Raw genomic sequence first — 27,382 nt, 5'->3', positions numbered from 1 at the left:
AAAAAAAATCATTCAGCTGTTAGCACATGGATGAAAGAATCACTGGATGAGTGCCACTCCCCACCCCCACCCCTAACCCCAACCCCAATACCATGCATGTTCCCTGTGTGGTTTAAGTTGAGGAAATGTTTCTTCTGTTGAAACCAGGCATTATTAGTAAACACCAATTGAGGGAGCCCGACATGGCTAAATTGCAGGCTTCTTTGGAAACAGGCCTGAATGGAACGTATTAACATCAATTGTATTTTTCATGGTTAAGCTGTTAAATATCAAACTGTGCTAAACGCTAGCTCTCTACACAGTGGCTAAATCCAACTACCTGTTATATCAGCTGAGTAAATCGTCAGACTTGGGGGAGTCAGCAGTGTAATGGATGTGTTTATAAAATATCCTGAGGTATCCTGGCTTAACATCAAGAAGCAAAACACCCCTTAGAGTGTTAAAAGGCTTCTATTAAAAAGAAGGATTGACAAAGGGGTGAACATTAGATTAATTTTTAAAAGGAAAGCCAAAATACTGTGGAAAAGAACATAACCCACTGTAGGTTTCAAGTGAGTAGTCATATTCTGTCTTTCTCATTTGTTTATTCAAACATTTTTGCCCTACCATTGGACCATTATTTAGAAGACTGGACACTTAGTTTAGCCCAGTTTAACTGATAGTTGGCTTTTGTTCTCTTTCTTCTTTGACTTTGAGTATTTGGAATGTTTTGTTAAATTGAAGAAAACAAGCAAAACCGTCATAACTTTTGCAAAGTTTTACATAAAAAGAATCTGTACTGAGAACTTCAGGATGGGGCTGATATCTGTCTGTGTGTGTGAGGCTGTATTGTGCAAATGTGGGTATGTACACATGTCTATGTGTTTCAGGGGTTACATGTGTATACACATGTGAAAACAAGGTTTTGTACACACAAAACCTTTGTGTGTTTAGATGTGCATATGCACATGTGGGTGTATATGGAGAGGCCAGAGGTTAATGCTAAATGTCTTTGTCAGTCCCTCTCCAATCTGTCCTTTGAGACAGGGTCTCATTGAACCTAGAACTTGCCCACTTGATTAAACTGGTGGCCAGTAAGTTACAGTCTCTTTGTCTCTATTTCCTCAGTACTGAGATTACACACACGACCATGTTTGGCCTTTTAGTACTGGAATTACACACACACACACACACACACACACACACACACACACACACTGCCACGCTCAGCTTTGTAGTACAGTACTGGGATTACACACGTGTACACACACACACACACACACACACACACACTGCCACACTCAGCTTTGCGTACTGGGATTACACACACTGTGGTGTCCCTCCTTTCCTGGTGGTGCTAAGTATCTGAATTTAGATCCTCACGTTTGTGTGACAAGGGCTTTGCCTACAGAGCCATCTCCTCCCCGCTGCAGGTGTCTTATATGGCATGTCTGTAATGCCCCACACAGACACGGCCTAAGAGGACACCCTGAGAGGACATTGCTTGAATAGCACTGGCTGTTATTACTGACTGATAAAAATCAGATCACAGATTCCTGTTTGAGTTCTGACTACTTGCAATAATGAGAACTAATGAAGCATTCATTACCAGGCAGTTTCTTCCGTATGACAAGATTACTGGAGGTGAAGTCAGCTGTCCTTGCCACTTCCTTCATGCCATGCTCCACTCTTACTCTGAGCCCTTCTGAATATCAGGTAATAATTTTCCCTCTCTAAATATTTTTCTAATGGTAAGAGCAATATGTGCTCATTACAGGAATATTATAAAATATAAAGCAATTAAATAAAAGGATGAAAATCCTCCAGAAGAATTCATTTAAATCCTCTTCCTGAATAAACTCTCATTCTTATTTCTTAAGCCAGAAGACATTAGAATTGGAGCAGTAATAAAAGTAAAGCCGTAAGTTTCTTGAGTGACATCTCGGTGGTTCTCTGAGAAGCATCTTCTCACCAGCCCCACCCCCAGGATCCCAACAATGTCCGCACCTCAACCAGCATACACTCAGGGCCTCAACGCCAGGATAACTCTGGGTGACAAGTGAGCCTCAGGAATAACTAATATGACAGTGGAAAGCCAAATGAGTAGAAAATAAAATGGTATGTGAGCCCAGTAAGTGGAGAGAAGGCATCTATATCTGATCAGAGGTGCTATGGGCACATCCGAGTAGATGAGGACTCCAACGGTGGCAGCATCTCAGAGGCAGGAAACCTAGAGGGAAGGAAGGCACCGACCAGCTTCAGAAGAGCCTCGGCAGCCCATCCTAAAGTCAGCAGGAGAGTCAAACCAGGGCTGGCAGACAGCTGGCAGTAAAGGACGTGAGTTCAATCTCCATAGCCCATGGTCTTTGGTTTGGTTTTTTTGGTTCGGTTTGCTTGCTTGCTTGTTTATTTTAAGGGGAAAAAGGGCAGCGTATAGTAGCATGAACTTACACTAATTTCAGATCTGTGAGGTGGATCCATGGACCTCAGTGGACAGCCACTTTACCCTAATCAGCAAGTCAGGCCAATGAGAGACCCTGCCTCAAAAAAGCAAAGTGGTCAGTGCTCCTGGGGAATGACATCTGAGACTGACCGCTGGTCTCCATTTGCACCTGCACGCACGCGCGCACACACACACACACACACACACACACACACACGATGTGTACCAAGTGGATTGTCCTCAATCTTTTCATATAAGGCCATATCGAAAGTTCTAGAAAATCAAACGTATAAAACATTTCTAGACCCCGCTCCTCAGGACTGTTTAGCCATGGTTGATCTTGGTATTCAAATTATATGCATATGTTCTGTCTCTTTTTCTTGTTCTCCTTGCTTATCTCTACTTCTCTTTGTACACTAACTTCATTCTTTAGCTATAGAGAGACTGCATACATGGCAGGCTTTGACAGTTCAACACTCTCATAGCTTACTAAAATGTGTCTAGTAGAAGAACCACAGATGTCTCTGAACCTCAGTCTGGGAAAACACTGCATCCACAAACGAGTCTAGGTGACAAGGAGGATGTGATGCTGGGGTAGCCCACATTAGACCTCATGTCCCCTTATGAGGGCAGGATGAAGTAAAAACCACTTTAATGACCACCCCACCAGGATCACATGAGGTAGAGAGGCAGCATCTCAAAATAAGAGGAGGATGGGAGAGTGACTTTGACTCACACCATCTGTTCCATCGCTCCCCAGTTCCTCTCAGATAGCTCCTTCCATTTCATCAATGGGGATGCATCATGAAGTCTCCCCAGCCAATCTCCAGGCAGGTAGGTGGCAGCTCTCCTGTGGTTCACAATGCTGAGAAATATACAAAAATATGTTCAAGCCAACCTTAAAGACCCCCTAACAGTCAAAGATGTCCCCCACCCATTTATAAGGCAAACCCCACTGAAATATTCTGAACAGAGCAGAGGTGCCAACTACTGCCAAGCCTCAGCCCCAAGTATGAAAGTCACCTGGTTGAGCCTGTGTCTTACATTAGCATATTTGAAATCTGGTCATTTAAAATTAGATTCTAAGTGGAACGAGCATCCATATGGCACCAAAGATGTGCCAGGCCTTGTCCCTAAGTGTGTTCCCTGTAGTAACACTAACAGGACCTATTACTGTTTCCATTTGTGGCAAGAAAGCCAGGGCACAGAGGAGACACACGCACACCGAGCCAGACTTGAGCTCTAGAGCCTGCATGGCCAACCTCAAGGCTAGACTCAGTGTCTTGGCTCAGGATGGATCATAAAGATGGCGAGCCAGGGAACTGAAAACAAGTGACACTCTGGACCAGAGTGATATGCAGCAGAATAAACAAACAGATGCAAGAACATAATCAAGACGCTGAACTGTCAGCTCAGCAGCACACGCTTGTCAGCGTAGCCCCAACACTGTCTAGGGAGGGTGCGAGCAGTCTGGTTTCACAGAACCAGGTTAAAGACACTTCACGCTCTACTGTTATGAAAATGTCTTTTCTCCTGAAGCTGACATGTGACACAGAGGGCAGCCTAGCTTCTAGGGAACATTTCTCTGCAAGGTCTCACTATTGTGTCTGCACTTTTCTTAGTAGAGTCTTTATTTGTTCTTTGATAATCTCATACAAAATGTTTTAATCATATCCACCTCCCATTCTGCTCTCTCCTTCCCCTCCCACTCCCTCTGGATCTTTTCCTCTTCCCAGCACATCCCTCTCCTACCTTCATGTCTTTTTTTTCTGCTTAATTAGGGTTGCTTGCACATACATGGGCGAGCATAGGGTTATTCGTCAGGTCATGGGCAACTGACACAGCTACATCATTGAAGAAAAATGAATCCTTCTCCCCCAACAACCGCTCTCTGCCAGTAGCTCCTCAGCTAGGGGCAGGACCTCATCGGTCCCTCCCAGCCCATGCTGGAATGCTGACTGGCTAGCTCTGGCACAGGTGACCACGGTCTCTATGAGTTCACCAGTTGCAGTGGCTCTGTCAGAGCCAGAAGACAGCACTCAGAGCACTCGTCCCATCCTCCAGCTCTGACATGACATGCCTCCTGCTCCCTCTTCTGGCTGTTCTCTTGAGCTTTGGGGTGAAGGGAGATGGTAAAGATGACATAGGATGATAAAGGTGAGCACTCCGCACCCCCTTACCTTTGGCACTCTGACAGTGGTGAGTCTGCATTAGCCCTGCCCAGGCCCTTCATTAGCGCTGAGGCTTCATGGCCACCGGCTCTTAGGAGAGTCCTAACAGCTAAAGGGCTAAATTGATAGGCAGGTGTCTTCATTAAGGTTTCTACTGCTGTAAGAAACACCATGACCAAAGAGCAACTTGGGGAGGAAAAGGTCTGTGGCTTCTTTCAACTCACAGGTCACCCTCAGGCCACTGGGGGAAGTCGAGCCAGAAACTTTCAGGCAGTAACTGAAGCAGCCGCTGCAGAGGACCACTGTTTACTGGCTTGCCCCTCATGGCTTGTTCAGCCTGCATTCTCATACACCTCAGGACCACCTGCTAAGGGATGGCACCACCCACAGTGTGCTAGCTCACACGCCAAGCACTCATTTTTACAATGGACCACAGCCTTGCCCACAGGCCAACCTTATGGAGGCATTCTCTCAGTTGAAGGTCCCTCTCCTCAGACAAATGTTGCTTGTGACAGGTTCACACGTAGTTACGGAGCACCTACTATGTGTCTGACCCTGAGGACACAGCACTGACAAGAGATGTGTGACCATGCCTCCACACACAGCATCTTTCCCCTAGCCTTGACTGACTTCACACTGCAGCCGAGGTTGACCAATGTTTACCATCTGTTACTACCATAGCTGATGTACAAGCAGACATACTTGTTTGGCAAAATACTGAGATAATTTTTGACCACTTGGTAAATAGCCAATGCCTACCTAAATCCTTCAGGTGTCCCACCCTGCCCTGGGCCTAGCCCAAGATTCCGCCAGATACCTCATGATCTGTCATCAAGCAGAGAGATAAGCCAAGCCCAGCAGGAGCACATGGTCTCCCTCTGCTATGCCTGGTGAGCACCACCTCCCTGTTCTTAAGTACTTAAAGTAGCCAAAAGGCAGAAAGTATCTGTTCTCTTTAAACAAGTTTAAACTCATATTTTCTCTGGTCTACTGCCAATTCTCTTTTAAAAACAGTAGGTCTTTATTTTAATTTAAAAAAAAGAAAAGCATCAGGCACACAATGTGACAGTCAGCAACCGTCTGAGCCCAGCTCAATAACACAGAAGACATCACACCAAGACAGGACCAGATGCCTTCCAACTCCATCTGCCACCCACTCCAGTTCTCAAAAGGCACCTTCAAGTAGTCCATGAGCTGAGGGAACTGGAAGAAATTCCCCCAGACCTCACAGAGGCCCGTAGCAGTGGGGAAGAACATCGGTCATGGTGTCTCACCCATATATGCCCAGGGGAGATCCCTGTGCCTGCCCAGGTGATAGGAAAGACAGACTGGCCCTGAAGGACAACTATGAAAGCAGCCTCAGTGGGAGAGGACCCCTGTCTTCACACTGCCCCCAACCCCAACTAAAGCTCTATACCACTCAAGATGCTTTTAAACTACAGATACCTGGATGCATATATAAGGAACTGAGTTCAGATCTCCAGCCCCCCATTATTTTTAAGGTTTTAAAGTCAGGCATAACTGTAGGCTTCTTAGGATCTCAGCACTAGAGAGGCAAAGATAGGAGAATCCCTGGGGCTCACTGATCTGGCCATAGAAAGCTCTAAACAGTAAGAGGCCCAATCTCAAAAAAAAGGTTGAGAGCAATCGAAGAAGACACCCATCACTGGCCTCCAGCCTCTACATGCATGTACACATATATACACACAGGCCTCCTGGTGTTGCTACACATGCATATGCAAATAAAAAACAAATGCAAGCCCTGCCTACTTCTTTCAGCTAATCCATTGTCTTGGCGACTCCAGATCCATGAACCATCTTGTGGAATAGTCAGAGGAACCCCTGGAGTTCTACTCTAGAACCCCTCAAGTCTGAAACCCAGAAGGGAACAGCACAGATTTCTCCTCCCACCCTATCTACATGCTCAAGCAGCAGACTGATCAGTGAGAGGTGCCTCTGGAACATGCAGGGCTCTGATTCTCCACATGTGTCTCCAAGACACTCAGTCAGCTCCCGATCTGAGGGCTCCGGTTTTAATGGCATCATATTGCCCTTTCTTCTAGATATTTCTGGAAGTAAGAGTCTGCTAGTATTTTTACATGTCAGTGAGTGAAGTGGAAATGAAGACTTCAAAGCTGATTTCTAGTAAGTAAGATGATTCTTCCATTAGGAAGCTAGGCAAGGAGAGTAATGAGTTGGGGGATAGAGCCTAGGGTATCCAAATGGATGACTTCCAAAAATAATATCATGCAAGAGGAAAACCCCATAATACAATTGAACTTTTGTCATTTTCTGAGCAACGGGGTTCTTCATCCACATGAATTCTTAGCCAGTCAAGCCAGTGGAGGTGACATTGGTGAATTGATAAAATATCCTTGGGAGGAGAGGCCTTTGAGGATACCATCCTGGTATATAAATTTGGAAGTCCTGCCCCTTCCATATGGCTGTCAGACTGGCAAGGAATCAGGCCAGAGAGAGAAAAATCTCCAAAAGACTCATTGCAGAGAAGAATCACAGCTTTCATGTGGCTGACATGGAACTCAAGGTACAGGCAGGTAAAGTGTCAAATTCAATGGTCACATGTCTTTTGAAAAGGAAAAAAAAAAAAAAGGTCATGAGTGCAGTTAGGGGAGAGCTCATACATGCCTCAGGGAGACAGACGCTCCAGGTGTTTAGTTAAATGAAGCAGCTGTTAACTGTATAAGATTTTCTTTGTCTCAAATATCTTGCTACCAATAAAAGAACAAATCCATATAACAATCTCAGCTTCAGTATTAAGTCTACAAGGGGTGAGAAGACATGCCCCATTATTCTCCACACTGCAAGGTTAGGCAAGGAAGTACAGCCTCACCAACACCTTCCCCAGCCACAGAACAAACTCCAAGCAAGTCCTACAATGGGCTCCCTGTGTGACCCAGGAGGGAAACAAAGCAAGGAAGCAAATCTGAGAGCCAAGGAAGGAATCAGGAACACTCCAGTTCAAAACAAGAGGAGCCCATGTCATCCACCCTGGGTCCTCAAAGCATTGAAATGGCCTATTTCTGCTCATTTGGTATGGGATTGGGGTGGGGGGAGGGTTATTGAGTAGTAAGCACAGTGAAAGAGTAGAGGGGAGGGGAGGGGAGGGGAGGGGAGGGGAGGGGAGGGGAGGGGAGGGGAGGGAAGGGAAGGGAAGGGAAGGGAAGGGAAGAGAAGAGAAGAGAAGAGAAGAGAAGAGAAGAGAAGAGAAGAGAAGAGAAGAGAAGAGAAGAGAAGAGAAGAGAGAACTTCTAAAGCCTGACTGATTACTGTGCCAGTTTACTCTAAAAGCCCATCCCCTTTAGTGACCATGCCACAAAGGAGTGTGCTAGCCCTTCACCAGGCTCAGACATCATGGCTCCTTTCAACTGCATATTTAGAAGAATTCCTTTTTTTTTTTCTTAAGAATTATTTATTTATTTTGTGTTTATGAGTACACTATAGATGTCCTCAAACACACCAGAAGAGGGCATTGGATCCCATTATAGATGGTTGTGAGCAACCATGTGGTTACTGGGAATTGAACTCAGGACCTCTGGAGCAGTCAGTGCTCTCAACCACTGAGCCATCTCTACAGCCCAGAAGAATTCTTTTTTATTTTGGTATTTAATAGTACATGTTAGAGTGTTTTGGGTGCATGTGTGTCCATGCTTAATGTCTGCAAGAGCTGAAAAAGGGTGTCATATCCTATGAGCAGTCATGTGAATGCTGGAAATCAAAACCAGGTAGTCTGGAAACACATGTTCTAAACCCTTTGAGCCATTTCTCCAGCCCCTTTGTTGGGTGCAATTCAGGAGATAAAGGGCACGTGTGGGGTGTGCTGTGCTGTGCTGTGCTACCCTGTGCTGTGGCGTGGCTTGGTTTGGGAAATTGCACCCAGGCACTTCATCTGACAAGCTGAATGGGGAAAATGGCAGCTTCAGTGAGCTTGAGCAGAAGCAACTGTAGCATTGAAGATCTATCTGTTAAGGCCATTTGTGAACATTCGAGGATAATACTGACTTCTGTCAACTCTGGAACATCACCCTAGTTTCAGGACAGAGCTCCCTGTGGAGGAAAGTTCTATCAAGAAGGCGCCATCTTCCTGTTGGACTCTTTTAATAAGAGGCCAGGGTCAAGGATAAAGGGAGGAGGCAACCATGCAGCAGGCTGTGAACTCAGTGGAAATGAGCAACATGCCACACACTGGAATGCACAGCACCTGTTCTCCTTGAAAACACTGTCAAAGCTGGTAGTAGTAATCCTAGCCCATAATCCCAGCACTCAGGAATCTGGGAGGAGAAGAAGCTAGGGGTAGGGCAAGAGAGGGAGAGAGGCAGAGAGACTTTTGATTGTTACTAATTGCTTTCCAAATCTGCTCCAGAGTAGCTATTTGGGACTTCTTTTCATTGTCCTACTGGGTAATTTCTGACTGAAGAATATCATTCAGTAACTGCTGTTTTCTGGAAAGGTTACATATAAATAAATGTCCCACATCTGTTTGAGATGCTTTAGTCTCTTATCATTAATTGGCTTGTGCAGCAGACATGACTAGATGCCAGAATATCTAGTCTCACCCCATACTTCTCACAAAAGGATGGTTTTTAGGCAGGTCTCCCTCATTTTGTATGTCCACAAGAGGATGGGGTTTTGATGGTTATCTATAGCTATTACCCCATATTTGTTTAAGAATAAACATGTGCCAAATTTTTGATTAAGAAAACATATATACATACATACATACACACACACACACACACACACCTCTCCATAAGACTTCTGAATAGCAAGTATTCCCATCATCATAAGACTGTTGTTTCTAGTATCTTGCTACCAGAGGGAGCTACTTTTTGTGCAAAGTTAGAAATTTGAAGATGATACCACAGAACGATGCAAGAATCATGAATCCTGATGACTACCTATCAGTATTAAGGTAGTGAATTTACCAACACTGATGATTTTCAAATCTCAATTTCATATGATATAATATAATACAACTAGTCCCTTCTTGCTTGAGCCACTTCAAGACTTATGTTCTTTATAGCTAAAAGAATTCTAGCTAATACAGTTGGGTATAAAATTGTTTATATCCTTTCCTTTAAATCTTTGGAAGCATCCTTTCATTGTTACAATTATAATACTGCAGTTGATAGATAACTGCATTCAACATATTCTATTCTCTATTTTCTAAGAATGAATTCTCTTGCTAACAGATTTTATGTTTAGCTTTTTTTTCAAAACTACTGAAATTCATGAGAATATGTTTGACTTGGATTTCATTTTTCTGCTTTTCAATTGTTATCTTTCCTTAGTTCAACAAGAGTGTATTGCATTTTTTGCCTTCTTTATACCTGTTATGCAGACAATAGACCTGTCAAACTATATCTTTTATACTTAGCATAATATTAAGCTATTTTTCTCATTTTACTTAATGTGTATGGATTTGCCTGTATGAATATTTGGGTACACATGTGTGCAGTGCTGGCTGAAGCCAGAAAGGGTATCAGTTGTGAGTTATCATGTGAGTGCTTAGAACTGAACCAGGTCATTTGGAAAAGCAGCTAGTGTTCTTAAGTGCTGAGTCATTCCTCTAGCCCTGCACTTAGTACATTGTTATGCTAGGTTCTGAAAGACTAAATTTTATCTTCTTGTTCACACATTAGAAATTTAGTAGTGTCTTTTATGTTACTTTATTTATTTATTTATTTATTTATTTATTTATTTTCTTTATATACACTTCAAGTGCTATCCCGAAAGTTCCCTATACCCTCCCTCTGCCCTGCTCCCCTACCCACCCACTCCCGCTTCTTGGCCCTGGCATTCCCCTGTACTGGGGCATATAAAGTTTGCAATACCAAGGGGCCTCTCTTCCCAGTGATGGCTGACTAGGCCATCTTCTGCTGCATTTAAAAAATTCTAACAACCATTTTTAATTTCCAATAATTATTTGGGGGGGCTGGGGGAGTTGGGGGGGGGGATGAGACAGAGATTCTCTATGTAACCTTAGCTGTTCTATAACTCACTCTGTAGACCAGACTGCCCTCAAACTCAGAGATCTGCCTGCCTCTGTCTCCTGAGTGCTGGGATTAAAGGCATGTGCCACCACCATTTGGTAATTTCCAAGAATTCTTGTTTCATATTTTTCCTTTTTATTTACTCTTCTTTCATATATTACATCCAAACTGCAGTTCCCCCTCTCTCCCCTCTCCCCAATCTCTCCCTCTACTTTCCCTTTCCTCACAAATTCACTGCACCTTCCCTCCCTTCAGAAAAAAAGCAGACTTTTCTAGGAACATCAGCCAAATACAGCATAACAAGCTACATAAGACCAGGTACATATTCTTACATCAAGGCTGAACAAGGCAATGTAGTAGGAGAAAAAGGATCCCAAGATCAGGCAAAAGAATCAGAGATAGTCCCTGTACCCACTGTTAAGAATCCCACAGGAACACTGAGCTAACCATAACATATATACAGAAGACCTAGGTCAGACCCATATAGGTACCCTGATCTCTATGATCCCACTTGAATCCCAGTCAGTTGATTCTGTGGGCCATGTTCTTGTGGTGTCCTTGATCCCTCTGATTCCTCCAGGTCTTCCTCCCTTCCTCTGTAGAACTCCCTGAGCTCTGCGTAATGTTTGGCTGTGGGACTTTTCATCTGTTCCCATTAGTCACTGGATGAAGTCTCTCTGATGATGACTCTGCTGGGCTCTCAGTCCCAGCACATCCTACAGGCAGAAGAAACTGTAGGTCTGAGATTTTGTGGTTGGGTTGGTGTACCAATCCTTCCACTTGCCTTATTATAGAGGATGGCTGGTTCAGGCTCCATGTCCACATTACCACGAGTCTTCACTAGTGTCACCTTTATAGATTCCATAGAGTTTCCATTACACTAGGTTTCTACCTTGCTCCCCATATGCCCCCCATTCCTTGTTTCATGTTTTATTACAGTAGCTATTTGTTGTTGTTTTTTTTTTAATCTGAGTTCAAGTTGCAGAATTGCTTTTGATAGCTCCACACCCCCATCAAGTGACTTCCCATTTGTATGTCTTTGCCCTTCCTGATACCAATTGCCCTCAGATATCTGGCAGTCTTGGTTGATTATTTATATTTATTAGTGAAGGGCTCCTACGCTGCAACAGGGGATGCATGTATGTTCCTTGGTTGATAGGAAGATGTTTACTCTCTCCATGACAGTCTTTTTTTTTTTTTTTTTTTTTTTTTTTTTTTTTTTTTTTTTTTAGGTATATACCAGAGGGAGGGGGTAGATTTGGAGTTCCCAGAAGTATCAAAGGAAAAAGCTCTTCAGTTCCATTCTGAGCCAACCTAGGTGGCTTTCCCCTTTCCCCTCTGGATCTCTCCAAGGCATTCTTTTTATCTGCTGAGTCTTTAGATATTGCATTGCTCCCTGGCCCCAACTTCCTCGGGCTGTCCCTTAGCAAGTTTTTCACGTGTTCAGAGAACATTTCTTAGAATTCAAATTGCTCTGCACAATTCTTAGAAAGGAAAGAGCTTCATAGCCAAAATGTCCCACGGGCACCTTTCTACTTCACTGCCCACACACTGTCTCCAAGCTGACTTCTCACCCTCTAGATGTGTCTACTCCAAGCTTGAAGCCTCTGGGCTTCCCTACCTCAGACACAAGTCTCTATTGAGTTCCAGTGGACTCCCTGTTGTAGATTCTACTCAGAAAGCAAACCTCCTTGCCCATCTAGTTTCCAGCTTGTGGAATAAATTTATTCTCCACATAGCACCACCTCCTGCTTTCAGTTCTGCTGTGGAGTCGTCGTTTCTATGTTGTCTCTCTTAGTTAAGTGAGTTCTACAAAAGCAAATGAATGGACTCAGTCTACCATTTTGAACTAGAATGTTTATTACATTTCTGTTAACACAAATCAACTTTATTTCCCTGTGATACTATATACCACTCCCCTCTGTGAAGGGCTATGGCCAAATTCCTTTTTTCCAAGAACACCAGTTCGACTTGACTGAGGCTCATCCTCATGAACTTTCCTTGACATGATTACCATGCAAAGCCCCTCATCTCCCAATAAGATCACATTCTAAGATCCTGGGGATCAAGACTTCAACGTTTAGTGGACGTAATTTTATCCATTTACCTTGATGGCTTCAGAGATTTGATTTCCATATCCTGAGCTTTACAGAAGACCTAGAACTCAAACTCTTACAAATGAAATTTTGCTAATTTTTCTATGAAGTAAAAATTTAAAATCTTGGGAGGATCCCTGAGTGTTCCTTATTATCCCTGTTATAACAACCCTAGCAATAAATTAATAACAGGATAAGGTAAAGTCCAGGGGGAAGTTTTAAGGGTTAAAGATGAAAGAAAATACTATTAATACTTCAGAATTTTTCTGGGTGTACTGTTACATGCCTATAATGCCAGAACTTGGGAGGCAGAAGCAGGAGGATTAGAGGTTCATGATCATCTTTAGCTTCACAATGAATGTGAGGCCAGCCTAGGCTACAGGAGACCCTGTTCTCAAAAATAAAACAAAATAAAGTCGCACTGTCTTTTGCTAGAATGTGGTGGCCCACACTTTTAATTCCAGCTCTTGGGAGGCAAAGGAAAGAGTTTGGGGAATTCAAGGCTGGCCTAAGCTACAGAGTGAAACATAGCAAAAGAGATGGAGCTCTAACACAGTGGCAGAAAGCTCAACTAGCATGTCAAGACCCTGGACTCACTCCCCCATACCTCAAAAAAGAAAATTTCAAAACTATGTCCAAATTCATTAAATCAGCCATCCCAGTAGCAGCCTTCCACTTAAAGGGAATGCGTTCTCCCCTGAAAGGCATCTCAACAGCAGAGGGAGGACAAGGCATGGTGAATTTTAAAGCAATGACCAGAAACAAGCCATGACTGCATGGTTGACTAATCTTTAAATGTCACATGAATTTTACATGGACAGCCATCACATTCCTCAAGCCACATGTGGCAATAGGTCAGATGAGGAACACATACTACATGAGAAAGACATGCTTTGATTAGACATACATACTAAACAGCTTTCCCCGAGCTTCCAGCACTGTACGGGAAGACATGCTCAGCTCATACTATGATTCCATGTCCCCTGGCATGGTGCCACATGTCTGAGAAGGGTGGCTTTCAGGGGAGGAAGCAGGAAGCCAGTAGATAAAGGGGTTTTGTTTATTTTCAATGGAGAAGGATCTTCATTTTGGCACTTCTGGGAAGCCAGTCCTCTCCCACCCAAGAACAGCATTTCCTGAAGAGTAGATACCTTCTTCTCCTCAGCTGGGAGACAGTCTGTGAGGTGGAAAGAAAAAGACACTGCACAGAGTTAACAATGGGGCTGCCTGGATGTGAATGCACACATTACAGGCAGGGGCCAAGAGCAAAGGAGGGGAGAGTCCAGGGATGGGAACAGAGCAAGGGAGTGACTGAATGTAATAATGGCTCCAGCAGGAGGACAAAAGAAAGAAGAGTGAAGGGGATGTAAGAACTAGGAGCTGCTCCAAGGTCACCACAGTCTAAAGGGATGGAGAGCAACTCAAGCACCAATGGGCAGAGTTAGCTAAAAACCTCCACACCCTCAGCTCTGCCAAAGCCCCAGGACAGCCATGCAGAAAGGGTTTCCTCCATTCAAGGTCCAGTAATGCTATCTTATCCTTACATTTCCACGGGCTTGTATTATTGTGACACCAACGTCAATGACATCCCGAGACACTGACGAAGCTGTTGTTTCCAGGTCATTCCTGAAACTCGCTCAAAATCATTAGAATTCATCATTTTAGTCTGGAAACTACCTAACTGACCCTCGAATTGAAACAGTTGCTTGGAGTATGTTAGAAAAGTGTTTTATGTTGTTCTTAATTCCAGCTCTTAGTCTTTCAGCATCAACTGACATCATCCCTGGCTGAATTCCCATTCAGCTCTGTCCAGAAAGGCCTCATTTTTCCTTACCCTGTCTGTACAAGTATGGCCAAGAAGTGGGAAGTAGCTACATATCTATGAGCCTGTGTGTCCCCACCAAGGCTCACAGTGCTGCTGTTTCTGGGGACCCCACAAGACAGCGAGCCGGGGTGAAAGTAAGCTTGCCTCTGTGGATCTGTGTTTCGGGGAATCTCTGGTGGAAATCCCCAGAGCTCATGGCCAATCAGGAGAGTCCAGGCAGCACCAACATCAAAGCAAAGGGGGAAGCCAATCCTGGATTCTCCCTGGAGCAGCACACTGCTCAGGGCTGGAACTCAGGTATGCATGGCACAACCTCATGGATGCATGGCCAGCTCAGCCATCATTCAGTCTCTCCTGACACAGAGGAATACTGTGCAACTGAACCTCTCCTCCAGGCTCATCAACCAAGAGCGAAGTCTAAATCCAGGCCATTCCTCAGTAATGAATGCCATGACTTCTGGCCTTTGCCTAAACACAGATGCCCCGATGGTTTTGCTCTCTGGCTTCCCAGATCAGCCAGGCATTTGCACAGTCACAATCCTTGAGGCAGTCTCTACACAAGGCATAGCCTGCCTGCTCAGAGATCACAAAAGCGCTGTGTCATCTTTCCGTCCAATGAGCTTCTCTCCTCATCAAGGGCGTTGCCATCCCATTGGGAGGGGCCTAAGAGGCACAGGGGAGGCAGGCTCTCTTACTCAGCAGCATCCTGCTGTGTCTGTGCACTGAGTCCTTGGATCTCCCCATAGGACCAGGCCATGGCAATACAATGCCAAGCATTGATTTCTGAATTCTACTATGTCACTTGTCCCTGAGACAAGGAGATGATGGTCACAGGATGCCCTTGCCTCCTGGAGGTGAGAAGGCATGATGAAAAGAAACAGGAATGAAAGTGCCAGAGAGCAACTGAAAACAGTGCTGTTGTGTGTTCTCCATCTCCCCTCAGCCTGGTCATGGCTGCCTGTGCTTTCCTTCCATGTTTTGTTCCTTTTGATTCATCCCCATCTAAAGCCCTTAGGGGAAACATGCAATAATGAGATGCTATAATTGCTTGTTGCATGGAGACTGGAAAAAAAGGGCAAAGGGGCATTGGACTAGTTTTGTTGGGGTGAGATAGGTGCTCAAAAGGCAAGCCACAGAAGGTGCTGAGATAGAGGGGTGAGCCTCCCATTTGTGTTGTTAAATGTGTGTGTGTGTGTGTGTGTGAGAGAGAGAGAGAGAGAAAGAGAGAGAGAGAGAGAGAGAGAGAGAGAGAGAGAGAGAGAGAGAGAGAAACAGACAGAGAGACAGTTTCTGAGAAAGAATTGGAACTTCTAGTTCAAATCTAGAGCCAGCAAGATACCTCAGTGAGGAAAAGCACTTGTGCAGGGCTGACCAACTGAGCCCCAGAAGCTATATAAATTTGTCCTCTAACCTAAACATGTACGCCATGGCTCTCACGTACCACCCAACACGTGCCATACATACATAGAAATAATAAATCAAAAAATTGTAAGCCAGCCATAGTGAATACATGCCTATAGTCCCAATAATACTCAGGAGGTAGGCAGATTTTGTGAGTTTGAGGCCAGCCTGGGATACATAATCAGCTCTGGGCCATCCAGAGCTACACGGTGATACTTTGATTCTAAATAAATAAGTATATATTCTTAAAATTTAAATTGGAACTTCCATGAAATTTTTTCCTCCACATGCTATATGTTGCTTAAGTTATTTACAATGGGAAAGTATTTATTTTCTGTATAAAAATGAACTGCGGGTACATGCAAATGAGCAGATGAAAGCAGGCAGGCAAGGAGCAAGAGAAAGGCACACCTGCGTTAGGAATTCATTACTTATCATGGCGTTGGTAAAACATGGACAAATTTAACAGTCCAGACAACATCATCTGATGATTAAATCAATGTGTATTTATTATAAGTGCCTTAGAAGCACAAAAAGCTACATAGTGACTGTCAGTTAGGGAAGTCCACGGCTGCACACTATGATCCCAGAAGCTTCCAGGCTGAGGCAGAATGATAGCACGTCAAGGCCAGGCAGGGCTACACAGTGAAACCATGAATTAAATAAATGAGATCACCACAGACAACCCAAGAAATAGGCAGTGTGTTACTGACTTTTGTTGCTAGAATAAAACACCATGACCAAAAGCAGCTTATGGAAGTTTATCTTGCCTTCATGGTTCCAGGGAGAGAGTCCATGATAGCATGGGAGGCCTGGCAACTGGTACCCGGAGCAGGAAGCTGAGGGGGAGCATTTCCAACCAGAAACCTGAAGAGAGTGTTCTAGAAGTGAGGTGTAGTGATGAGCCATGCCCTACAAGTTCCACTCATTTCTCTTCACCACCATTACCTCCCCAGCTGACCATGGTCTACACCAGCACAGCTCAGTGGTGCCTCTTTGAGAGTCTGGCAGGAAATGTATCAGACCAACAAAGTCTGACAGTCCAACTGTCCCATGTTCTTGGCAACACTTGGTATTGTCTGACTTTTTAATTTTAGCCATCTGGTGGGCGTGTAGACAGAGAGATTTTATTGTAGGCTTAATTTACATTTATCTGAAAGCTGGTGCAGTGGCATTAATTTTATTTTTAGTGAATTTGTTAGCCATTTGACACCCATCGCCCATATGAAAATTTGTTCAAGATATTTGTGCTCCTCTGAGTTACTTCATTTTTGTTGATCCTTGGGACTTCTTTGTATCTTCTCCTACTCTGTGTGTCTTGCTTTTCATTCCTTTAATAGTGTGTTTTGTTGATCAGAGATTTTAACATCAATGTTTTCTTTTATAGGTTTGTGTGTGTGGTGTATGTGCATGGTTTGTGTGTGTGTCTGTGTGTGAGTGTGGTTTGTGTGTGTATGTTGTGTATGTGTGGTATGTGATGTAAGTTCATGTGTGATATCTGTGTGTGTGGTGTATGTGTGGTTTATGTGTGTAGTGTATGTGCTTTGTGTGTATGTGGTATGTGTGTGCTTTGTGTATATGTGGGGGTATATGTGTAGAGTGTGTGGTGTATTGTGGTGTTTGTGATGTGTGTGTGTTTGTGTGTTTGTGTGTGATGGGTATGTTCTGTTTAAGAAATGTTTGCCTAAGAGTATACAGAAATTCTTATGTTTTCTTCCAAAAAGACTTTTTTGGGATTTTTGCCATTGTTTTTAAGTCTACAAGATAACTACAATTGGTTTCATAAATAGTTTGAGGGAAATGTGCCTTATGAGTATTAAATTGTACCAGCATTATTTACTTTAACTGTATCCTTTTCAAGCACACCTCAGTGTTGCATTTATTGTAAACTAGGTGATTGTATAAAGATCTCTGTCAATCCTGTTTCACTTGTGTAAATGAAATGAGAACTATGACCCAAAATGTACCTCTTCAACTCAAAAAAAAAAAAAAATCACTAAAGTAAACAAAGACAAAACAAACAGAGACCATTCCATCAATTCCCCTACGAACCTAAAACCCTGGTCCCTGTCCTTTGTTTCTCTACAAATGTGCTGTTCTCTTGATGGAGCCATCTGTGTAAGCCAGCACTGTAAGCCACTGCTCTGAGTCCTCTTCGCTGAGGCTCTTCTGTGTGAGACACTAATGAACATGCTTCCTTTTCTCTTGTTAACCTGGGTTTTGCTAAGGAGAAGCATCCCAACAGGGAGGCAAGGAACGCTGTATTCCCTCCTCAGCTGGGCCATTTGCTTATCCGTCATGAGCACTGCACTGACCACATTAGGTTAGCTTTATAATCAACCCAGACATCTGAGCGTAGGACTTTCCCAACCTTCTTCTTACTCTTCATGATTATCTTCATCTCAGCACTTTCTCTTGCTACACAGATTTTATAATCAGCCACTCAACCTATGAATATTGTATATCTGTCTATTCAAAATGTCTTATATTACTCTCATTATACAGTAATAGAGATTCCAGCATAGAGATGGAATTGCCCATATTTACTGCATTTATTCCCATAAATTTGATGGGATTTTTTTAGGCTCTTGTAAATGGTATATTTTAATGTAATGGTATATTTCATCTTATGCTTGTCATTATTATGTGTGAGTGTATCATTAGTTCTTTTAAAGGTTTATTTTTATTTTATGTGTTTAGGTGTTTTGCCTGCATATAAGTCTATGTACCACATGCACACAGTGCTTGCACAGGCCAGAAAAGGGTGTTAGGTCTCCCGGACCTGGAGGTACAGAGAGTTGCACCACCATGCAGATGCTGAGAATTAACTCTGGATCTGCTAGAAGAGCTGTCAGTGCTCTTGACTGCTGAGGCATCTCTCCAGCCCTGTAGTTGGTTTCTTGCTATTATTGTTTTACTTGGCTTTTGAGAAAGGGTCTCACTGTGCTGCCCAGACTGTCCTTGACACCTCAAGGTCAAGTGGCTCTCCTGCTCCAGCCTTCTTGAACAGCTACTTCTACAAGCATGTGCCAGTAAAGCTGGCACCATCCAATTGGTTGTCACCTATTGACCTGTACCTAGCAACCTTGCTAAACTTACCTTAATTTCAATCACTTATCTATAGATTCTTTTGGTTTTTCTATGTCTACGATCATGTCTCTCTTTAATGAGGTTTCCAATCCCTGAGCCTTTACTGTTTGCCTAGTCTTGGGAGAGTGACTATGATTTCAAATACATTGTTCAATAGAAACGGGGCTATCAGACATTTCAGAGTGAAGAATTTTCAATATTTTAAATTATCACCATTGACAGGATGCTTATTTTTAGGTACTTGTTATCAGATTAAGCAACTTTCTTGGTTCAGACAAAATCATGAATAATATTGAATTTCACCAAATCTTTTTACATCTACTGAGATGATTGTATTCTTCTACTGTATTCTATAACTAGAGGAAATTACCTTGACTTGTTTTCAAGTGTTAAGCTATTTCTGAATTCCTGAAACTTACCCCCTTAGCTATGATCAACTAGCCTTTTATACACGCTGAATTCATTTGATTACATTTTAAGATTTGTATACATAGGTCTATGAAGTTTGATCTTTGATTTTCTTCTTTTCTTAAAAAAGAAAAAACTCTGTGTGTGTGTGTGTGTGTGTGTGTGTGTGTGTGTGTGTGTGTGTGTAAGTTCTACATCAGACATTTCATAAGTGCCTGCAATTCCAGCTCCAGTGGTCTCTCTCTTGTGCTCTCTGGACTCTTCAGGTACCTGCACTTACACACATACATGAACACATACACAGAGGTGTGTGTGTGTGTGTGTGTGTGTGTGTGTGTGTGTGTGTGTGTAGGCTTATGGAATGTCTGATGTAGAACTGAACTCCTCTGTAAGAGCAACAAGCACTGTTGACCACTGAGCCATCTCACTGACCCCTTCAATCTCCTTTTGCTGTAATGTTCTTGCCAGGTTTTGGAGTGATTTTTGTTTGTCTGTCTGTTTGTTTGAGAGAATGGGTAATAAAATGTTCCCAATCAGTTTACTCTCTGGAAGAGTACGTAAGACTGATACCATGCTTTCTTTCCAATGCCTAGATGATTTCACAGGGTGGTCACCAGCAGTCTGTCCATACATCTGTCTATCTGATGTTTGTGGGAAGACTTCATCTTTAACAATGAAGTCAATTCTTTAATATTACTATTCATTCTTTCTACTTCTTCATGTGTTAGTTTTGACATAACAAGTTTTTCAAAGAATTAGTTTCCTCCATCTAAATAGTCTTGTCAAATGTGTCAGCCCCAAACTCATCTTGTAATTAAGGGTACATTTCTTAAAGTCCAGCCAGTTTCCTCAGAACCATTCATTGGATAATAAACCTCTTATAAAATGATATAATGCTCTCAGTCATTGAAAAAAAAAAGCATTGGCTCAAGCTATGATCCAAGCAGTAGCCCAGTGGTACATACAGGGTTAAATAAGACAACACTCTTGCTTCGTGAAGCTTTCATAGTAAGGAGAACCAACACAGTAGTGATAAATGCTCTGAGCCCATAGAGTAGGGTAGAGGCCTAGAGAGTACGGAAAAAGAAAAGGACTGTTGGAGACAGAATAGTGAAAGAAGGCCACTTGGAGAAAGTTTAATCTGACCAGAGTCTTAAATGACATAAATCACTATAAGACAAGGTGGTGTGGTGTCACTATAGCAAAGCAAAGAAGGGAAACAGATGATGATTCAGGAATTCAAGCAGGGTTGGATTAGATAGGTTATTGGAACTATGTTAACGATTTAGGTCATCCAAGCATGCGAGGAGAACATTGAGCATTGTTTGTTTGTTTGTTTGTTTGTTTGTTTAGAAAACAAGCACGTTCATTTTGAGCAGGAACATAACATGATCTGATACATGTTTTTAATTGCTGCTCTAACATATGTGTAGAATAGACTGCTTGAGGGCATCTAGAAGTCAGTTAGGGCGCTATGGCAATAGTCTAGGCAAGAGGCAGTGCTTGGGCTGTACTGAGAACGGTAAAGAGCAGTGGTCAGATGCAGGGCCGCCTATTGTCTAAATGTGGGGTTACAAGAGAGTGAAGACTCAAGCTGACTCCCTGTTGGGGCCTGAACAACTGGGTAGATGGTTGTAGTGGTGTTTATGAACCTGAGGTCCTGAGACAGAAAGAAACAGGTCTTAGTGCAGGTTTGGAATTGGGGAGTTGGTAGAGAACATGCTACATTTCAGATCCTACTAGATATCCCAGTGGGAATCTTACTGGGCAGCTAGCTGATTAATGCACCTGAATATCAGAAGAATAATGAACTTAGAGATACAAACTTCAGATTCATGTCCAAAGAGAGTCCACAGCACAAGAGTGGGTACATCTACTTAGGATGAACAAAATAGTCAAGGCCCAAGTCTTGGGATGGCCCAATTTTAAAAGCTGGTTAGAAATCCAGAGCAGAGCCAGGGGAGCATCCAAAAACACAGAACAGCAATGCCTATAGCAGTCTTTGGCTCCTCAGATCTTTCTGTCTATTCTTGAATCACTTTTGATTATTTCTAAATGAAATGAAAGAAAAACCTGGTGTGACCCAAATGATGTCATCTCGATGCAGTTTTCTCTGTAGCATACATGCTCTTCACCCTTGGTCTAGATAATGATGACAATGTTGGGTTCCTTAGCCAGGAGACCAGTGGTTGCTGCTGGGCAGTAAAACCCACAGGTACCCAACACAACCCCGAGACAACAGCAACTGGGTATAACCACCTTCCCTGAGGGAAATGTTCATAACTAGAGAGAATTTTCGGTTCACACCATTACTGTTCTTTCCCAGATATCTGTTCATATTTATCCTTTTTTAAAAGATTTTTATTTTTAATTATGTTTATATGTATATGACTGTGGGGGGGGGGTTGTGTACATGAGTGCAGTGCCTGTGGAGACCAAATGAGAGTTTCAGATCCCCTGGAGCTGGAGTTGTAGGTACCTGTAAGCCCCACACCCAATATGGGTGCTGGGAACCAAACTTGGGTCCTCTACAAGGGCAGTACGGACTCTTAACCACTAAGCCATCTCTCCAGACCCTCATATTTATCCTTAAAGACTCTACTAATCTGTCTCCTATCACTCTAGTGTTACTGCCTAAATCCCTAACACCTTACTTACCTACAAGCCATCTTACTCCTCATGCCTCATCTGGAATGTTCTCTATCCTCAACATGGAGTTACCCTCAACATCCATGTTGTCTCCTCCCAGCCCCTGCAGTTGCACCATGCAGTTGCACCATGACATATTTGGAAGTGTGACCTCGTGTGTACTGTGTGTGCTACCTGTATTTTCAGGTAGTCTAGAACAGTTTCCTGTTTGTTACCCTCTCCTGGGCAAACCAGAAAGCCCTCTTTAATAACACCCATGTCTCCTACTTATATATAGTCCTCTCAGAACCTGCTGGATCCTGGGCCCCTTACCTGCTGACTTTTACTGACTTGCAAGCCTACAGAGTTTAGGCTATAAAGTATCAAAATTTAAGCCTTTACTTAGCACCTTTTAAAAAAATCCTTACCTTTGGGTTAGAGAGAGATGGCTCAGTGGTTAAGAGCATTGACTGTTCTTCCAAAGATAGTGTGTTCAATTCCCAGCAACCACATGGTGGCTCACAACCATCTGTAGCAGGGTCCAATGCCCTTTTCCAGTGTGTCTGAAGACAGCTACAGTGTACTCATAAATAAATCTTTAAAAAAAAAAAAAAAAAAAAAAACTCCTTAGCTTCTCTGTCTGGAATCTCTCCGGAAGGAAGTCTTCAGAGAGGTGGTGGGAAACATTACCATTTTTCTCCACAGAATGCTGATTCTGTTTCCTTATTGTCAAGAGAGCAGCAATAAGCACGGGTTTGCAGGCCTCTCTATGGTGAGACAGTCCTTCGGGTACATCCCAAGAACGGCATACATTGCTAATATGCTTCTATTTTTCAGCTTCTTTTTAAAGAGCCCCCATACAGGTTTCCATAGTGGCTACATCATTTACACTCTCAAGGATTGTGCACAAGGGTTCCATTCTCCACACACCATCACCAAAACTGGCTGCCACATTTGCTCAATAACAACCATTCTAAGTGGGGTGAGAAAAAAAAAATCTCAAAGTTGTATTAACTTGCATTTGTCTGATGCCTAAGGATGTTTAGAAAAAATTTTTAATGTTTCTTTGTTGGCCATTTGTATATTTCTTCTTCAGAGAAATGTCTTTTCAATGTGTTGCCCATTTATTGATGTCAAGCCGCGTTCAGCTGCTCCCCATTTGCTGAAGGCATTAATAAGCCGCCCAAAACAAGTTTTTCTTTTTCTATATGTTTATGAATAAAAGAAGCTGTGGGTCTGCTTGGTTTTGTTATCCTCTCAACACGTATGGGAGTTTTATATGCCCTATGATGTCTGATTATATAGCTCAGTATCCCTGGAAAGTTTGGTTTTAAGCAACCTTCTTTCAGAGGACATCCACCATTTGTTCTTGCAGGTCTCTAGGCTTCTATCCAGTTGAAGGAGTTAAAACCACCTTGAAGCCTGTGAAAAAGCTGCCCAGTGACCCCAGGGCACCCTCCCTTCTCCCTGCTGCTCTCCTTATTACCAAGGCAATCTGTCCCTAGGGGTGGGGTAACTTGGTTTCAGCTCCAGGCTCACCTGTGTCCGCAGGAGTTCCACTCCGAGGCAGCCTGTCTACTTGTGATTCTCTCTACGTTGGGCAAACCGTGTCCTTTGACTCCTGAGTTCTTTGTCCTTCAAGGCTGGCCAAACCAAAGTCTGCATGCAGATATACAATGGTTCTCAGGGCAAAACTTAACTCTAGTGTGCTCACACCCTTCCTGCTGCTGAAGTCCCCACTCGTCCATAGGCTTTGATCTGGCTGTTCCCTTTTTCCTTCTGGGCTTCTTGGTGAATTCATAGGACTCTCCCACCATCACCACCACCAGCAGCAGCACCACCACCACCACCACCAATGTTAATGCTCCGTGCAGCATTTTGATGTTTTCAGTGGAGCTTTGATTCAAACAGCCAGGCCTACCTGTCAGAAACACAAGCCTTCTACTTGTTTGCTTCATGGCCACCGAACAAACTGTTCTCCCACCCAGCCACAGCATTAGCATAAAGTTCCCCCTGGCACATGAATGCCCGGGACACTTCCAGATGAGCTGCTTTAGCATCGGAAGGCTTTCCTCTTCCCCTTGACCACAAACACAGAACTTTCTCTAAACATGGCGGCTTGTCTCTGTGACTCTTTATACAGCCTCTCTCGTTCTCTGAACGGAACTACACCCAAGAAGGTTTCTTCTCAAGCTATCTGTGCCCTCTGTTCTCACTGCTGCAAGCAGTGCGATAAAGCTTTCCATGTCAGGGTGTACTCTCTACCTCAACAAATACAACTTTTCTGGTACTTTCTAAGATAAAATACTACTTACTGACCTCTGCAAAGTCTTCACACTCAAACTCAAATATAAAACAAGCCTCTAACATCTCTGGATGACAGAGTGCATAAGTTCCATAGGGGTGGCCCCACTCAGACACCTTGGGAGTCCTGCCAGGTAGCATAAACAGGTAAAGAGGGAAAGGTAGAAAGTCCAGCCACTGGGGAGACCTCACTACATCCAAAGCCACTAAGCGCTGCTGTGAAGAACTGTGAACCTGGTACTTCGAGAAAGGCCAAGACTCCCCCTGGCACCTGAAATCTCACTTCATTTTATATGATGACAACTAATCCAATTTGTAATTTTAAAAACTGTATCAACTAAATAAACTACTGACAGAATCTATCTCCAGACTACCCCTGCGCAACTTCTGTTTTATATAGTCAGCTTTAAAATAGGACACAGGTAATTTACCACAGTCAAAAGCTATGTTTCCCAGGGGTCTCAGTGTGAAGATTTCATCACTGCAGTAACCATAACTCTCAGTCCCTCTTCCCAGCACTCGCCTCTACCTCCCCCACCAATCCTGTCAGTCTCCTGCCAACTTGAGCTGTGAGGGAGAAATGGACTGAATAGAAATCACCTAGGCTTTTCAGCCAAAGCAGCTTGTTAAAGTCCAGTGCTACCCCCAATGGAGCCTTCTCAAACCTTGCTGATCCTTGGTTTGCTCATCTGTGAAATGGGAACACTCATTCCCACCTAGAAGACATCTGAAAGATCGTCAGTATAAGTAATGAGGCTGGCATGTAACTCTGGCACAGACTACACTAAAAACTATATGCACACAAAGAGCCACTTTCCCCCAAGAAAGACATGAAAAGCTACACAGAATGTTCATAGCAAGCTGATGCCTCTGGGGAGGATACATGCTTTCGGTAAACAGAGTAAGAAGAGGAATCACAGCTCTGCAGAGGCCCAGGCCTCCACACCAACATAGCTGCTCATGAACTTGGTCTAGGAGGTCGAGGTCTGTAGAAATCCATGCTAATTAAAATTCATAGACGTTAATTAAATGATTATTCAAGAACTCTCTCAACTCTTGAAGCCATTTTTATATGTAGATTACAACATAACCCTGGGTCAAGTAAAGGCATGCCAAGGTCCTTCAGGCTAGGGAGAATCTGCCGGGGAAAGCAAGCAAGCAAGCAAGCAAGCTCGAATGGAAAGTAAACGGCAGAGCTGGCTGTCACTGTGTGGGGTAGGCTACTGACGCTGGGAAAGGAGGCCTTCCTCTGCTGCCAGATGCAGGGACAGAGGACAAAGGGCCTCTCAGACTAACAAGTGCCTGCCTCTCCAGCTTATGCTTTTAGAGAGGAGCCACTCCACAAGAAGCCACCAGACGAGAGCCAGAGTCGACCCTGAACACTCGGCACTCACCACCCCTGCACACCTGGGGTGAAGCAGGAAGGAGATGAGGTAGCTATGCTGTTTCCAGAAACACAAGCCTCTGTGCCTAGATCCTTATGTGGGATTCTGCCAGGAGAGCATTCCAGGTGTGCTCCTCCATCCAGGCTCCTCCATCTCATTCAAAAGAAACAAACTGTCTCTGAAGGCTTGTGCTCACTCACCTAGAAGAGCTAAGCTCCACCCCTCACTCCATGCCTGATATACCTAACCTACTCCTTTTACAGGCAGCCCTCGTGGCTCCTCTAATTGTGGTGTGTCCATCATCGGTTTTCCTCTAGGGAGACTGAAGCATCCAAAACCACTTATCTCCTTGACTGCCCAAGCAGGAAACCAGCAGCTTTTTACTCTATGTCCACACTTAAGAGAAAGGAGGGTTAGATAGTCTAGGGACATAGCTCAGTGGGAGAGCTTGTCTAGTATGTGCAAGGCTCTTGGTTTGATTCCCAACACTAGGAAAAGGGGACAGTCAGGGATGGAATACAGATCCCAATTAGTTTGCAGGTGACAGTCACTGAAGATGGGCAGTATACAGATAAGACTCTTACTATTTTCTTTATTTTTATTTATGCTTCAAATTTCCTGTAGTTAAAAGAGAATGTTAAAGAGACATGGGGAGAAGATGCAACCTGAAAATGCTGTTGGCTGTCTTCTTGGGACGATTTGGAATGTACACAGGCCTTCAGACCCATGGCCTTCTAGAAGGTCACAATGCTGGAGCAAAGGCTGTGTCTTCTCAGCACCACATTCAATGTCCTCAACAAGACAACCTTTGAAAACGTCCCTAGAACTTTACAAAAGCATTCTGGTAGGGCCCGGCTGCCCTGCTCAGCATATAAACCTTCTGCCTCTACAAATCATCACCCCTTCAGCTTCCTGCCACTACGAGGGCCTCCACTTCCTGTTCCAAACTACTGAGTTGAGCAATCGAGCTTTTGAGAGAGCTCCCAGTGGCAGAGAGTAGTTCAGCTTAACTGGGTCTCCTTCTGGATGTCAGATATGATACTCCAAAGAGAAAGTTTTGCTTTCTCTGTTTCTCCCCCTTCTTCTTCCCTGACCCTCAACTTGCTCTTGATAAGAATCTGCATAATCATCTATCATGACAAGTTTCCCACCTTGACGACTGTGACACGTTGGGCTGCACAGTTCTCTGTGGCAGAAAAGACATGATGCTGTGTGTCCTAGAACAAATAGTCAACAGCATCTCTTGTCTCTACCCACCAACTGCTAGGAAGTACATAGGCCAACCCTAGCTACAACAACCAGCCACGTCTCCAGGTAGCGCCAAATGGGTCAGGGGATTAAAAAAAAAAAACAAAACAGAAGTTATTGAGAAACACCAGCCTAAAAGATATTGAAAAATCAAGACCAAAGTCTTTGTGCAGAGAGAGGGGGAGGGAGGGAGGGGAAGAGGGAGAAAGAGGAAAAGGGGAGAGGGAGGGAGGGAGAGAGAAAGAGAGAGAGAGAGATTTATACAGTTTGTTCCCGTTCAATTACACAATATAATTCCACCTATGAATTTATAAATATGAATATTTAAGAAATGCTGCATTCTAAGCCAGAAATATGTAAAGTACCAAGAGAAGAGTGAACTCAGCATTCCCA

General features: G+C 43.6%; 1 protein-coding gene across 5 annotated transcripts in view; it reads right to left on the bottom strand.

Moving 5' to 3' along the window:
* Positions 1–27,382, bottom strand: part of Hivep3 (human immunodeficiency virus type I enhancer binding protein 3) — a 404,287-nt gene that overhangs the window by 372,539 nt on the left and 4,366 nt on the right. The window contains exon 2 of one of the 5 annotated variants that reach the window (XR_867814.2): positions 3,159–3,287. The exons of 2 other annotated variants lie outside the window; for them this stretch is intronic. The gene's annotated coding sequence lies outside the window, so the exon portion shown is untranslated. Of the gene's footprint in view, positions 1–3,158; positions 3,288–23,591; positions 23,712–27,382 lie in introns of all 5 variants that reach the window. 2 more of the 5 variants (XM_006502817.3, XM_030253274.1) reach the window with 2 other exon arrangements.

Source organism: Mus musculus, chromosome 4 (assembly GCF_000001635.26).
Source record: "Mus musculus strain C57BL/6J chromosome 4, GRCm38.p6 C57BL/6J".
Lineage (NCBI taxonomy): Eukaryota > Metazoa > Chordata > Mammalia > Rodentia > Muridae > Mus > Mus musculus.
This window is presented reverse-complemented; position numbering and strand designations above follow the sequence as displayed.